The following is a 12,881-nucleotide window of genomic DNA, read 5'->3' on the forward strand; positions in this document are numbered from 1 at the left end:
CTCACAAAACCCCTGTGAGGTAGGTGTTTCCCCATTTGTAAAATAGGGATCCTTGAATCACAGAAAATTTAATTAGATTTTCAAAAGTGCTGAGCACTTACAGCTCCCCTAGTTGCTGGCACTCATGGCTTTTGAAAATGTGGTCGTATGTGTCTTGCCCACATTGATGCAGTGAGTCAATCCCCTGTTGGAATCATTAATATTTATTATAGGCAGACAGGCAATGATGGCTGTGGATAAGGTTGCCTAACACTTTCCATTATAAGACTCTGTTTTTTAGCAGCCAAAGTTTAACCATTTAGGCTAAAATTATCTATATGTTGCCTTAAGTGTGTATTGTGCTTTATAAAATCATAGAATATCTGGATTGGAAGGGACCTCAGGAGGTCATCTAGTCCAACCCCCTTATTCTATCCACCCTGCATACAAGTTAAGGGGTTAGACTAAAAGCAGAATGAATAATTTTCTTTAAATTGAACACTCAGCTTTCTGGCTAATTCACAGCTTTTTTCTAACAGTGAAGAACAGATGAGTCTTGGCTGTTCATTTTTTGTTGTTTAAATAAATTAAAAAACCTCACACATTGCTAATGGTGAATAAAAGATTGGTTAACAGAAGGAGAAAAATCCTTAACCTAGTTTAAAATTGCATATTCAAAGAACCAGGTAAATGTATTCCTGTGACCAGTTCTTTTATTATAGTCATACCCAGTGGACAGACATTTTAAAAAGTCCATCATAATTATCTTTTGTGAGGTTAAAGCATATTTTTACACCAATGTAATTTGCATTAATTTTGTTTAAAAAGCATTCGGCTACTCTAAGAACTCAGTAGTACTCTAGATTTTAAAAAGGTACTTCTACAGTTTTCTTCTAACCTTCCCCATAGAACTATTCTATGCATCCAGTCAATGGATTTAACACACTACTACCATGCTGTTCCTCTATCAAAATGCCATAAGATAAATTTCAATAATAAAGATAAATAGAAAAAGTCAATAGACATGTTGCTATATTTTACAATGTTTGTGTGTAAAGTAAGACGTGTAAAGTAAGACAGCTCCTTGCTTGGCTGAATTTGCAAACTAAAATAATTTGGTTTAGAAATTAGGAATTCCTGACTCTTAGTCCTGTGCTCAGCATACCCAGCATACCCAGCTATGCATCCCTCGATTAAATTTACTAGCTGATAAATTGAATATTCTCTTCAGGAGCCCTAAAAGCAGAACATTTCTGGTGTGTGCACATATGCTCACCACCAGAATTAGCTACTGCAATATGTGCAAGTTAATGGGTCTTCCAGCATAGGAGTTTAAATGAGCCATTTGAATTACCTTCCCCTCTGTGTTTAGGATTCAGTCAGTTACCTGGATACTTTTGCTGTCACAACCAGCAGATAATTGTATCGAAGTATGCTGTTAAATGAAACCTATTTGGATTAATCAGGATTTAGTTTGGTGGATTATAAGGATGGATTTAGATGTGGACTGAAGAAGTATTAGCATGATCCAAAACCAACAACTACACCAGAACGAGTAAGTATTTCAGCCACCACGGTAAAGGCCAGGGCCAGGAGACAGTTGCTGAGCCGGGGCCTGTATAAGTTATGGCATTTGCTGGTCAGATAAATCTAGCAGTGAAGAAGAAATTTATGCCTGCCCTTCCATCTTTGTTTATGTTCAGAAAATATTTGGCCCCTGGATTCTTGTTTACACAGACTCTGGAGCAGGACAGGGGAGCCCTATAGGAGCGGCTCTGAAATCACAGACCCTTAATTGTTTCGTAAAATGGTGCCTCATCCTTTCCATGCAGCCCCTCTGTTCCATGGCACCCACTTGAGGCGGTGATGGGCTGTAGGGAAAGCAGCACCCGAAGGAGCAAAAAGGGAGCCTGAACCAGACCCATAGAGTCAGTGTGCAGGGGTAGGGATAGCTCAGGGGTTTGAGCATTGGCCTGCTAACCCCAGGGTTGTGAGTTCAATCCTTGAAGGGGCCATTTAGGGATCTGGGGCAAAAATTGGGGACTGGTCCCGCTTTGAGCAGGGGGCTGGACTAGATGACCTCCTGAGGTCCCTTCCAACCCTAATATTCTATGATTCTGTTGGTGAGAGAGGCAAGCTTTTTGAGCTGACCTTATTTCAGATTTACATTCGTCCTATGTGCCTCAGCTCTATAGGCTTCCATGACTTCCACAAAATGAGTGCCAGAACCTGCTTCTACTGAAGTCAGTGACAAAACTTCCAGTTTTCTTTAATAGATGCGCAGTAGGGACTTGAGATTTAAAATGAGGCTAGACTGCACAGGTCCACTGTTTGCAGCAGGGTTACTGTGCTTTAGGTTACAATTTGTTTCTTTATTTAAACAGCAGAGAAATTCCAATACCAACACCTGCTGTTGCCTTGACACGTCATAGATAGTTGACTTGCATGTTTGAGTTTGTTTTTCTGTAGTGCTTGCTTCCTAAAAATATACGTTCAGATACATCTTCTACATCATTAACATGATATCATTCTGCACTTCAACTCAGGCAAAGTCAGATCATGAGTCTGAGTCTCTTCCCACTCCTATTCAGTGAAGTCACTCCATTTTTAAGAGCATCAGTGAGAGGAGAATCAGGCCCAGAGCCTTGAGGTTATATAGGTATTTTAGCACTCTGTCAACCCACCCACTTTTTTCTTCCAGTATTCTCCAAAGATGAATAATGTAATACCCCAAAATGAAGGAGAAGCAGTTTAAACCAGGGGTGTGGTGTGCCAGCCACAAAATTCTACTTGGAAAAATACTTTGACAGGTGAGTAAAATATATTTTCCCTTAGTTATTACCAATCGTCATGACAAAAGATGGGTGAGTTACATTTTTTACAGAGACTGGTACATTTGTATTGCAATTTTACCATTGCACCTGAGGTCCTGTCTATGCTATCAGATGAACTGGGTCAGGAGACCAAATTACAGCATGCTTGTCGCCAGCGTGGTTCCATCTTGTAGTGTACATGGGACCTAAGTGTGCCCTGTAAATCATGCTAAAGCCTGGGAATTTAACGTGAATCAGGGGCATCATGAAAACACACTGAAAGATGAAACTGTGTTGGGGACAACCAGAGACAGAATGGATGAGTTAATATCTTTTATTGGACAAGCTTCAGTTGGAGAGAGAGAGAGAGAGACAAGCTTTTGAGCTTACACAGAGCTCTTCTTCCGGTCTAATATCCTGGGCCCAACATGGCTATAACAACACTGCATACATGTTTCATCCAGCTTATTTTTATAGTGTAGCTGGGACCTTTGAATAACTAAAACAAAAAATTGGCTAATGTGAAAGGTTGAGGCTTTCCAAAAACATATCCTAACTGCTGCATTCTTGATGCTTATACAGCGTTTCATAACTGTTTATTGTTCTGGGAAATGAGAAAGGACTGTTTACACAGTAGCTACAGTAACATGTGGCACAAGGCTGCTCACTCTGTGATGAAGAATGTTTTCATTAGGAAACCATGGGATAGTTCTCCCATTCCTAATCTAAATTTTCAGATCATGCTCCTTGTCATGATGCCTGAAAGTGGGGGATTTATATGGAAAACTCCTAGGAAACAGCTGTGTAAAAGTTCCAGCAAACTTTATTCATGTGACAATTTGCATTATTTGGCACGCTAGAGAATATTTTGTTTTGAGCTCTTGTGTTAGAATGAACCCCAAAACACCAAGCTCTGATTGGTTTGGAGTCAAAACCATACCGCCCAGCATAGTTCCATCCAAACCTTAACTTGCCCCGATTTGCTCAAAACTCAGTTTAGGTTCAACTTTTCAGAAAACCTGGCACATGGTTTGCGATATTATCAAAACCCCAAACTGGTTTCTTTTGGGGGGATGTGTTACAGGATGACTCCTCCTGGAGCAGCCTCTTGTGGAAGTGGGTGGCAGAACAGGTGCATCTACCTCAGTTTCCCTCCTTCACAGTCCCCAGTAACTCCATGCAACCTCTCTTGCCTCAGGAATTCCCCTCCTTTGGGCCAGTTTATTTCACTAACAAAAACCCCAAATCAGACTCTATTTATCACACTCAATGCCTATAGTTCTTGAAGTCCCATGACAGCTAGTCCCTTGATGTCCACATGCCACATGCTGGTGTCTTGTGCCACATCTGGGCTCCTCTTTGGTCCTCTTCTGTCCTTCTGCCAGGACAGCCACCCCAACCCAAGTGAAACCCTGCTCTTCCCAGCTGGAACCTCCACCCCTCTCTGCTGATAGTGCCTCCTTCCCAGGAGAACATCCATTACTCCCCTCCCATTCCATTAACCTTTTGTCTCAGATGGGCCAACAGGCAGTCCTGTCCACTGCTCCCGTGGCTCCACCTGGCTCCAGCATGGAGACATCAGCAGGTAAGCCCTTCGCTGCTCCCTCTGCCTTCAGCCTTCTGCTTTGGCTTCAAAGTCAGCAGGCAACTCTCTCAGCTGCCTTCTGTCCTCACCAGCTATCAGGCCCTGGCTCTCTGGCTTGGGGAGGTCAACCGTCAATCCCTCTTATTGTTCTCCTGCCTTCCCCCAGACCTACAACTACTTTCGGGACTGCCTACAGTCTCCTGGTCTCTGGCAGCTCTCATATACTAATCTCTCCCCTCAACGGCTCATGTGCTCTCTTGTAAGACCAATTGGGGTCAGTTTGCTAGTCCAGGACACTGGCCTCTTCTCTCTTAAAGGGCCAGTGTCACCCTGTGACTGGAAGTTATGGTGAGATTTCAAAATCAGGCTTAATATGGGAAGCTAACTTCAACTTTGGTCTCAAAATGTAGTTGTAAAAGGGGAATTGTCATCGACCAGGTGCGTTTCTAGTGGGGGGTTCCACGGGAATGTGTTCTTGGCCCTATGCTATTTAACGTTATTATCAATGACCTGAAGAAAACATAAAATCACCACTGATAAAATTTGCAGATGGCACAAAAATTGGGAGAGTGGTAAATCATGACAAGAACAGATCACTAATTCAGAACAATTTGGATCGCTTGGTAAACTGGGTGCAAGCAAACAATATGTGTTTTAATACGGCTAAATGTAAACATATATAACTAAGAACCAAGAAGGTGGGCCATACTTACAGTATGAGGGACTCTATCCTGGGAAGCAGTGACTCTGAAAAAGATTTGCGGGGGTGGATAATCAGCTGAACAGAGCTCCCAGTGTGATTCTGTGGCCAAAAGAGCTTATGTAATCCTGGGATGCATAAACAGGACAATCTTGAGTAGGAGTAGAGAGGTTATTTTACTTCTGTATTTGGCAACTGCTACTTGAATATTGTGCCCAGTTCTGGTGCCCACAACTCAAGAAGGATGTTGATTAATTGGAAGGGGTTAAGGGACTAGCCACAAGAATAATTAAAGGATTAGAAAACATGCGATAGACTCAAGGAACTCCATCTATTTAGTTTAACAAAGAGAAGATTAAGGGGTGACTTGATTACAGTCTATAAGTACCTACATGGGGAACAAATATTGAATAATGTGCTTTTTAATTTAGCAGAGAAAGGTATAACACAGGAATCGGCAACCTTTGGGACACAGCCCATCAGGGAAAGCCACTGGTGGGCCGGGCCGGTTTGTTTACCTGCAGCGTCCGCAGGTTCAGCCGATCGCAGCTCCCACTGGCCTGGCGGGCCGCGTGCCAAAGGTTGCCGATCCCTGGTATAACATGATCCATTGGCTGGAAGGTGAAGCTAGACCAATTCAGATTAGAACTGGGGCATACATTTTTAATGGTGAGAGTAATTAATCTTCAGAACAATTTACTCAAGGTGTGGTAGATTTTCCACCGCTGACAATTTTAAAATCAAGATTGGATGTTTTTTCCCTAAAAGCTCTGCATTAGGAACTATTTGGGGGAGGTTCTATGGCCTGTGATATGCAGGAGGTCAGACTAGATGATCACAATGGTCTCTTCTGGCCTTGAAATCTATGAACTCTGGGGCATCTGTCCTGTCAGCACAGTGATGTAGGTATATTACATTGGTAACGGGATGGACTGGTAGTGCTCAGCCTGCCCTGAGAACTGCATGGGCAGATCCCGGCACCTGTACAGAGCCCCTACTGAAGTCAACAAGGCTCTGAACAGGCTCAGGGCTTTGCCCATATAGTTCTCAGCACATGACTGAGGCCTATCTAATGTTTTCCATCTCTAATCTCTGTGATTATACAATAGGTCTTTAGTTCCCTAAATGCATGAAAGTTCTTTAAACTGATGTAACAACTTCATTAGAAAGGAGGGATGATCCAGAGGTTAGGGAGCTAGCTGGGATTTGGTTCAGTTCAATTCAGTTCTGGCACAGACTTACTGTGTGACCTTGAGCAAGTCACATAGGGCTTGTTTATACAGAGAATTGTTAGTATGTGGCAAGCTGAGATATAAATCTACAGTGCACAGTGTACTAGCCTGCTGCAGACTAACTGTCCATGCCGATCCTAACTCCTGATCATAGAGTGCTTAGAGCTGCTGTGCACTATGGACTTCTAGTGCATGAGAGTGGGGGCCCCAGGGTCAGTTAGTGTACAGCAGGCTAGTGTGCTGTAGATTTACACCCCAGCTGCTGCATACTAAGTTGCCATATAGACAGGACCTTGATCTCAGTTTCCCATTTGTAAAGTGGGGCTAATAGCAGTTTCCTAGCTGACAGAGGTGTAATGAAAGTAAATATATTATAGACTGTGAGGTGCTCAGATTCTATGGCAATGGGGCTATATACCCTACCTAGATTACTTAAAGGAACTGAGATTCTGTTATATACATAGACTAATAGAAACTTCCTAAGTGTCTTTATTAAGCCCTAAGCTCTCATGTGATAAATAAAACTTACTTGAAAATGAGGCTTTTTTATTGTTCAGATATTTATAATAAAATACTAATAGTTAAGCAGTGTAATATCCAGAGGATTCCAAAGCACTTTACACAGATGGGTAAGTATATATAAATCTCAGCTGTCTCCAAATTAAACAGAACAAAGGGATGGGGGTTGCTAAGAGCAAGGCAGCTCCTTTCCATTCCAGGTCTGGTGTGACTGTAATTACGCTGCCTTAAAAGGCTGGATGCACTGAGGTGTTGTGGTTCTTATCTCCTGTAGATGGCTGGTTCTTTGGAGATAGTGTATTTATAGCTCATCTAGCTAACAAAGGCCTGACTGTCTAATTACTAAATACATAGTTTGGGTAATCCAATGCAGCAATAAGCTGCTGCACTAGTTCCTGTACTCTCATTCTCAGACTAGACAGCAGAAGAATCACCAGGCTGCAGCAAGGTAAGAGCAAACAACAGTTTCTTTGCTGTCCTTCCTCCTCGCCCGCAGAGGGGAAGTAGATTGTCAGCATTCTATGTATAGATGGTGAGCTAGATGCTTCCCTCTTACAGGGAGTGGATATTGAATAGCTTGTTTGTTTCTTGCTGTCTAACAAAGTACATGTACCATTTTCATTTCTCTAAGTTGTCAGCCTGCTGGTGGGAGCCAGGTGCTAAATAACTATTGCTCTTTACATTTCAGCACTAATAATATAGTGTCATGTTTTCATGTTGTGAAAGATACACCCATCTGTAAGTATAGCCACTTTCCTTCGCTGGAATAGGAAATTGAATGACTTTAGGCAGAAAGCTCTTGATACATTTTTCTCTGTCAGCACCTTCTCCTTGACTGATGAATATTTGGAAACTGGATGCAAAATCCAAAGAAGGACCATATTGCTGTTCAGCTTTTTCTCTTTGACACCATTTCCTAATGGCCTGGGGCAAATTACAGATGATGCTGATTACATGTTTAAACAATTACTTATGGATTATGGCAACTGTGCAAAAGAAGAAATTGAAAAGCACTGCTGTGTTACTCAAGTGTCAAGCAGGAATTCTTCATAACTAACGTGTGAAATAGCATTAGCAATACCTGCCAAACTTCAATTATCAGTTTAACGTTACATTAAATTATCGTTATCCTGATCTCTTGAGAGTGCTAATTTTCAAGTGAAGTCTATACAAGGAAACCTCTTTGGAAAAATAAGATTGTTTGCATATGTGTATAGAAGATTGTGTGTATTTTCATTTACATACTCACCGTTTTATATAGAATAATGCTTTTATTGAGAGGACCTTTCAACCAAGGATCTCAAAGTGCTTTACATGGACAAGTAAGAATTATTGCCCAGACTGTACATCTAGGGATAAAAGCCAACACTTACAAGTTTTGTGCCCCAAGGTTATTTACCATACTATTATTGAGGGATTGAAATTAATGTAGGCTGATTTTCAAAGTTCCAAGCTCCCAGGTGTTTCATCAGCATTGTAAATTCTCAGCACTTCTGGAGATCAGGACACTTAGGGCCTGATCCAAAGCCCACTGAAGTCCATAGCAATATTTCAGTTGACTTCCTGCATGTTTTTTCCAACAAAAACTAAATCAACATAATCCTACAGTAAACATCCCAGTAACCAAGTTACAATACAGTATTCATACTAAAGAACAGCCCCACTTCCATCAAAATAGTGTCTTGCCCTGGTCTTCAAATCCCCAGTTCCCGGGTCTAACCTCTAGGCAGAAACAGAGAGAAATAAAACAATCATTCTTGCTAGGCAATTATTGTTAATATGTCATCAGCTTTGCATATTGACCCTTTCTTGGGATTTTTATTCGCCCTTAACAAGCAACAAGTGCAAGGATCCACAATGAAGAATTGGAAGTTTGATTTTACAGATGCTTTCTATAAGTGTCTGGCCCAAAGATGAGTTTACATTTTATGTTACTTTGAAAAAAATGCCAGTGTGATGCAGGGATATTTTAAAAGGGAATTTAGTGCTTTTCATTGCATTTGATTTTAAAAGTGAAATTTGTATATACAGAGAGAGAAAAAGAGAAACCAAAAATTAATCAATTTAAAAAGCAGCCTTAACAATAATTCCCTGTTAATAACTAGCATTTGAAAAATATGATTAATGGATGAATAACTTTGTTTTTCCCTTCCAAATATCCAACTAATCAGAACAAGGCAAACTTTTGACAGTAGCTGGCAAGAGGTGTGGTGAGAGTAAATCCATTAAAACAGTTGTTCAATATAGAAACTCTAAAGGGCTGTTTTATAAGGAAAAAAAATAAACAGAGACCATAGTTTGGGTGAAATCCTGGTCCCATTGAAATCATGGGGAATTTTGCCCAAATCTCCCATTGATTTCAATGAGACCATAATTTCACCCTTTTCCTTTTATTTTAAATGGCACTGAGCTTGCACAGGTGTGTAACAGTACAAAATGTTAATATTTTTCTCTACTGTTCTTCCTTCTTTTTAGCTAAATGAAAAAAGTCTGATCAGACCATAGGAAGTTAGTAGTATCTGAACTGCCTCAGACAGTTGTTTTTACGTTAGACTAATTATTACTGGCTGTAATACTTTATCTTTATCTTTGTATCCTGGTGAGTTCAGTCTGACAATGATAAATCTAGGGCAATTTCAACAATGTCATTTCATCATACAAGACTGATTAGTTTTAGGAAGTTTGGCTGCATATTATACATAGTCCCTACTTTTTAAAAAAAGTGTGACCAACTTTACATATTTTCTATAGACTATTTCTCTACACAAACATAGAAGGAAGAAAAGTTAAATGATATATATTTTAAAGGGACACTGTGAATTTTTAAAAAACAAATACAAATACAAACCAAACTTCTGTTGGAAATTGATTGGCTGATTATGATTACAATTATTACCTCAGATTACTACAACTGAAAGTGATTAGAAGAAAAAGTATTTTCCTTCTATTTTTCAGTTTGTTTACTTTGTGCCTTTGACAGCATTTTAAGTGTAATTCTCTGTGTTGTTCTTTCATATGGCAACAGGGGAGAGTAAAGGATGTCTAAAAAATAGGAAAATATGATTTTCCAAACCACATTGTCACGTGCGTACAAGCGGAGCAGAGGTAAATTCTGAAACTACTTCTAACATTTAAAATATATATATATTCAAGTTAGAACTTTCCCTTTAAAACTGATACTGAATTCTAACTACTGAATTTTAACTTTTTTTTTAATTTAAATTTGCGCACCTTCCCTTGTAGGAAACTAGGATTTCAGTGTAACGTAGATGGCATGCTTCTGATTGGCAGTTTGCAGCTAACAAAGCAAAGTCAAACTCCTCCACAGGACTGTAGCAAAAATCAGATGTATCTCATTTGACTTCCTACATTATTAATGGATAAGGCTACAATTTTGGACATTTTTAGTAAATTTCATAGCAAAGGTGCAGGAAAAAATAGATAAGTCCCAGAAAGGTCACCAAATATTTCCCACCTTGCTTGCACTTGTTGTTGACATTTTTTCACCGCAGTTTCACTCCAGTGGTCAGAAGATGCTGAAAGGTTGGGGTATGTGTGTGTGTTGAGGGCCTGAGTCTGGATCCCCTCTCCGTGCATTGCAACATGGCACACATGGTCACAGCACCACTTAGGTTTGGCCTATGTGCTCCCTGTAGGTGGAGGGGCAGATGGGCCAAACCTGTGTGGCACTGCAATCCCATTTGCCAGGTTGCAATGCCACTTTGTTTCACAGACTTTATTCAATTTGCGATTTCCATGACCTGTGTGACAAAATAGTAGCCCTACTAATTAACATCACCACCCAGTAACCCACTATTCTGCCATTTATCTAACCCTGAGTACTTTAACTCCGAAAGTACAAAGGACATTATCACAATGCAGTCCTATCTATCTGTTTCCACTGATGCTGTGGCAAGATGGGGAAACAAAGGGGCACGAGACTCACCTTCTGAAATAACTGTTAGCTCTAGGAGCTGAGAAGGGTTTGGAGGCTGTGTAGGGCCCAATAAGGGACAACAGGAAAGCCCAAGTGAAGTTCTGTTGTCTGGCACCAATGGTGCAGAACAAAGTTAGAGAGAGAAAGGCAGTAGCAAACAGCTGCAAGCTGCAGAGAGGGGCCGCTGAGGGTAAGAGGGAGGGGCGTGACTCAAACTGTGTGTGTGGGGTGAACCTTTAAATTGCACTCCCCACTCCCATCAGCACGTACCAGTCATCTCTACCTGTGAGATAGAGAAGTATTATTATCTCCATTTCACAAATAGGGAATGAAGAGAGACTACGTGACTTGCCCAAGGTCACACAGGACGACTGTAGCAGAGCAGGGAATTAAACCCAGCTCTTCTATGTCCCAGGCTAGTACTAGTCACTCCTCCATCCTTCTACTTTTGTGAACCAGGATGCTTTCCTGAATCCTGAGGATGAGGACAGCAAGTGTCTTCCCAAGGAACATATTGCAAAACTGATGCAATATGGAGTCATTGTAATAATACAGATGTGACCCACTTCCCTCTCATTGTTCCCTTTTGTCTTCTTTCGCTTTGTAATTATTCTGGGTTTTTTTTGTTTTGTTTTTTTTTTGGTGAGGTGAACTGGGCCTTTCTTATTGCTCTAGCTCCACTTCCTAATGCTGTTTTCAACTCTTCAAGGCAGGTTCCAATCTGCGGGTCTGGTAGTGCAGAAATGAGCAGGTTGTGTCAAAAGAAGGCGGTGTTGGTGGGAGAAACACGTTTAGTCATGAATTCTTCCTTTTCAGCTGGAGAAAGATTGTAGTTGCAATAGGAAGCAATACTCTACAGAAACAATTACACCTTATAAGTGAAAAGGAAGTGAAACACAGAGAATAGATTCAAGAGAGAGGGTGCCGGAGGCTGGCTTTCCTGTTACGCGTAGGACCCTGTTAGCAATTGTCTGTGTTTGAAGGTCTGGGTGACTCAAGAGCCTGGCAATGGAATACAGAGCCCCTAACATCTAAATCGCCTCAGGTTTGTATCCAGCCCAGATCAGTAGTGACTAAAAGCTATATCTGATGGTCAACTCAGTCCAGTTCCTACTGGGCTGGTGTGCATCTCATAACAACCACCGTCAAAAACTGGCAACCTTGTTGGCCATCTCAACAGAGGCAAAGGACTGAACAGGCAGAGAGCCTGGACTACTTTATCCTGCTACAGGTGATCCTTCCAGTTCAGGGATCTGGTGGTAGCAGTCTTTGGGGTTGGCAATCTAGTACTGAATTTTCTTTGTTTCATGCACTATGTGATTCTGTAGAAATTTACCTCAGGGTGTTCTTCATAATTTTTCATTTCCAAAACCCAAAAAGTCATAAAACTATATTTGTGCACTAATCACCAGCCAGACTTCATTATTTGAACAGAAATAATTTTAAAATTAGCCAAATAGAAAATAACATTTTAAACCAGCGAGTGTAAATATATATATCTAAAATGTTATTTTCCATTTGGCTAATTTTAAAATATAATAGATATAGACAATCGCCTCATAAGAACAGACACATTTATTTTAAACTTGTAAGAACATTGTACTTTTGGGCCAAGAAGTCTAGAATAAGTTTCAGGCCTCTACACGTTTATACCACCTTATATATTTTTGCAAAAATGAATCTGTGATGGAAGTACTAATAGGTTTTCTAAACAGACAATCTGAATGCGATTTTGCCTGATCATTGGTGCTATCATGGCTTGATGCCATGAACTGGAACAACAATATGTTTTTACTGAACCACTTTTCAAACATATCAAAGCAGCTCCAGTGACAATGGCTGTTGACCACCTAGAACATAGGATTCTGTCATTTTACACTTTTTTTTAACTTCCTTTCTTTGTTTGCTAAAGTAGTAATGATTTTTTTTTTAATTTAAACATTAAAAAGAAACCATTTTCCTGGTAAAGGTAGGATGTGGTTTCTGATCTTTTAAAACATGTTGCAGTCAGCTTTGCCCTCACAAAACACCTCTGTTCCTTTGCATTCCCGTGCTCAGTCTTAACTCTTCCCCACTGCACCCAGGCTGAAAATCCAGTTCTCTTCCAAAAAGAGAC

The 12,881-nt window shown here is 40.6% G+C and overlaps 1 protein-coding gene across 2 annotated transcripts in view; it reads left to right on the forward strand.

Annotated features, from left to right (window-relative positions):
- Nucleotides 1–1,352: 1,352 nt before the first annotated feature.
- Nucleotides 1,353–12,881, forward strand: part of FHL2 (four and a half LIM domains 2) — a 69,790-nt gene continuing 58,261 nt past the window's right edge. The window contains exons 1-2 of one of the 2 annotated variants that reach the window (XM_073351220.1): nucleotides 1,353–1,534; nucleotides 2,681–2,789. The gene's annotated coding sequence lies outside the window, so the exon portion shown is untranslated. Of the gene's footprint in view, nucleotides 1,535–2,680; nucleotides 2,790–7,165; nucleotides 7,277–12,881 lie in introns of those variants that run through there. The other variant, XM_073351230.1, reaches the window with a different exon arrangement.

The sequence above is a fragment of the Lepidochelys kempii genome, chromosome 1 (genome assembly GCF_965140265.1).
Source record: "Lepidochelys kempii isolate rLepKem1 chromosome 1, rLepKem1.hap2, whole genome shotgun sequence".
Taxonomy (NCBI): domain Eukaryota; kingdom Metazoa; phylum Chordata; order Testudines; family Cheloniidae; genus Lepidochelys; species Lepidochelys kempii.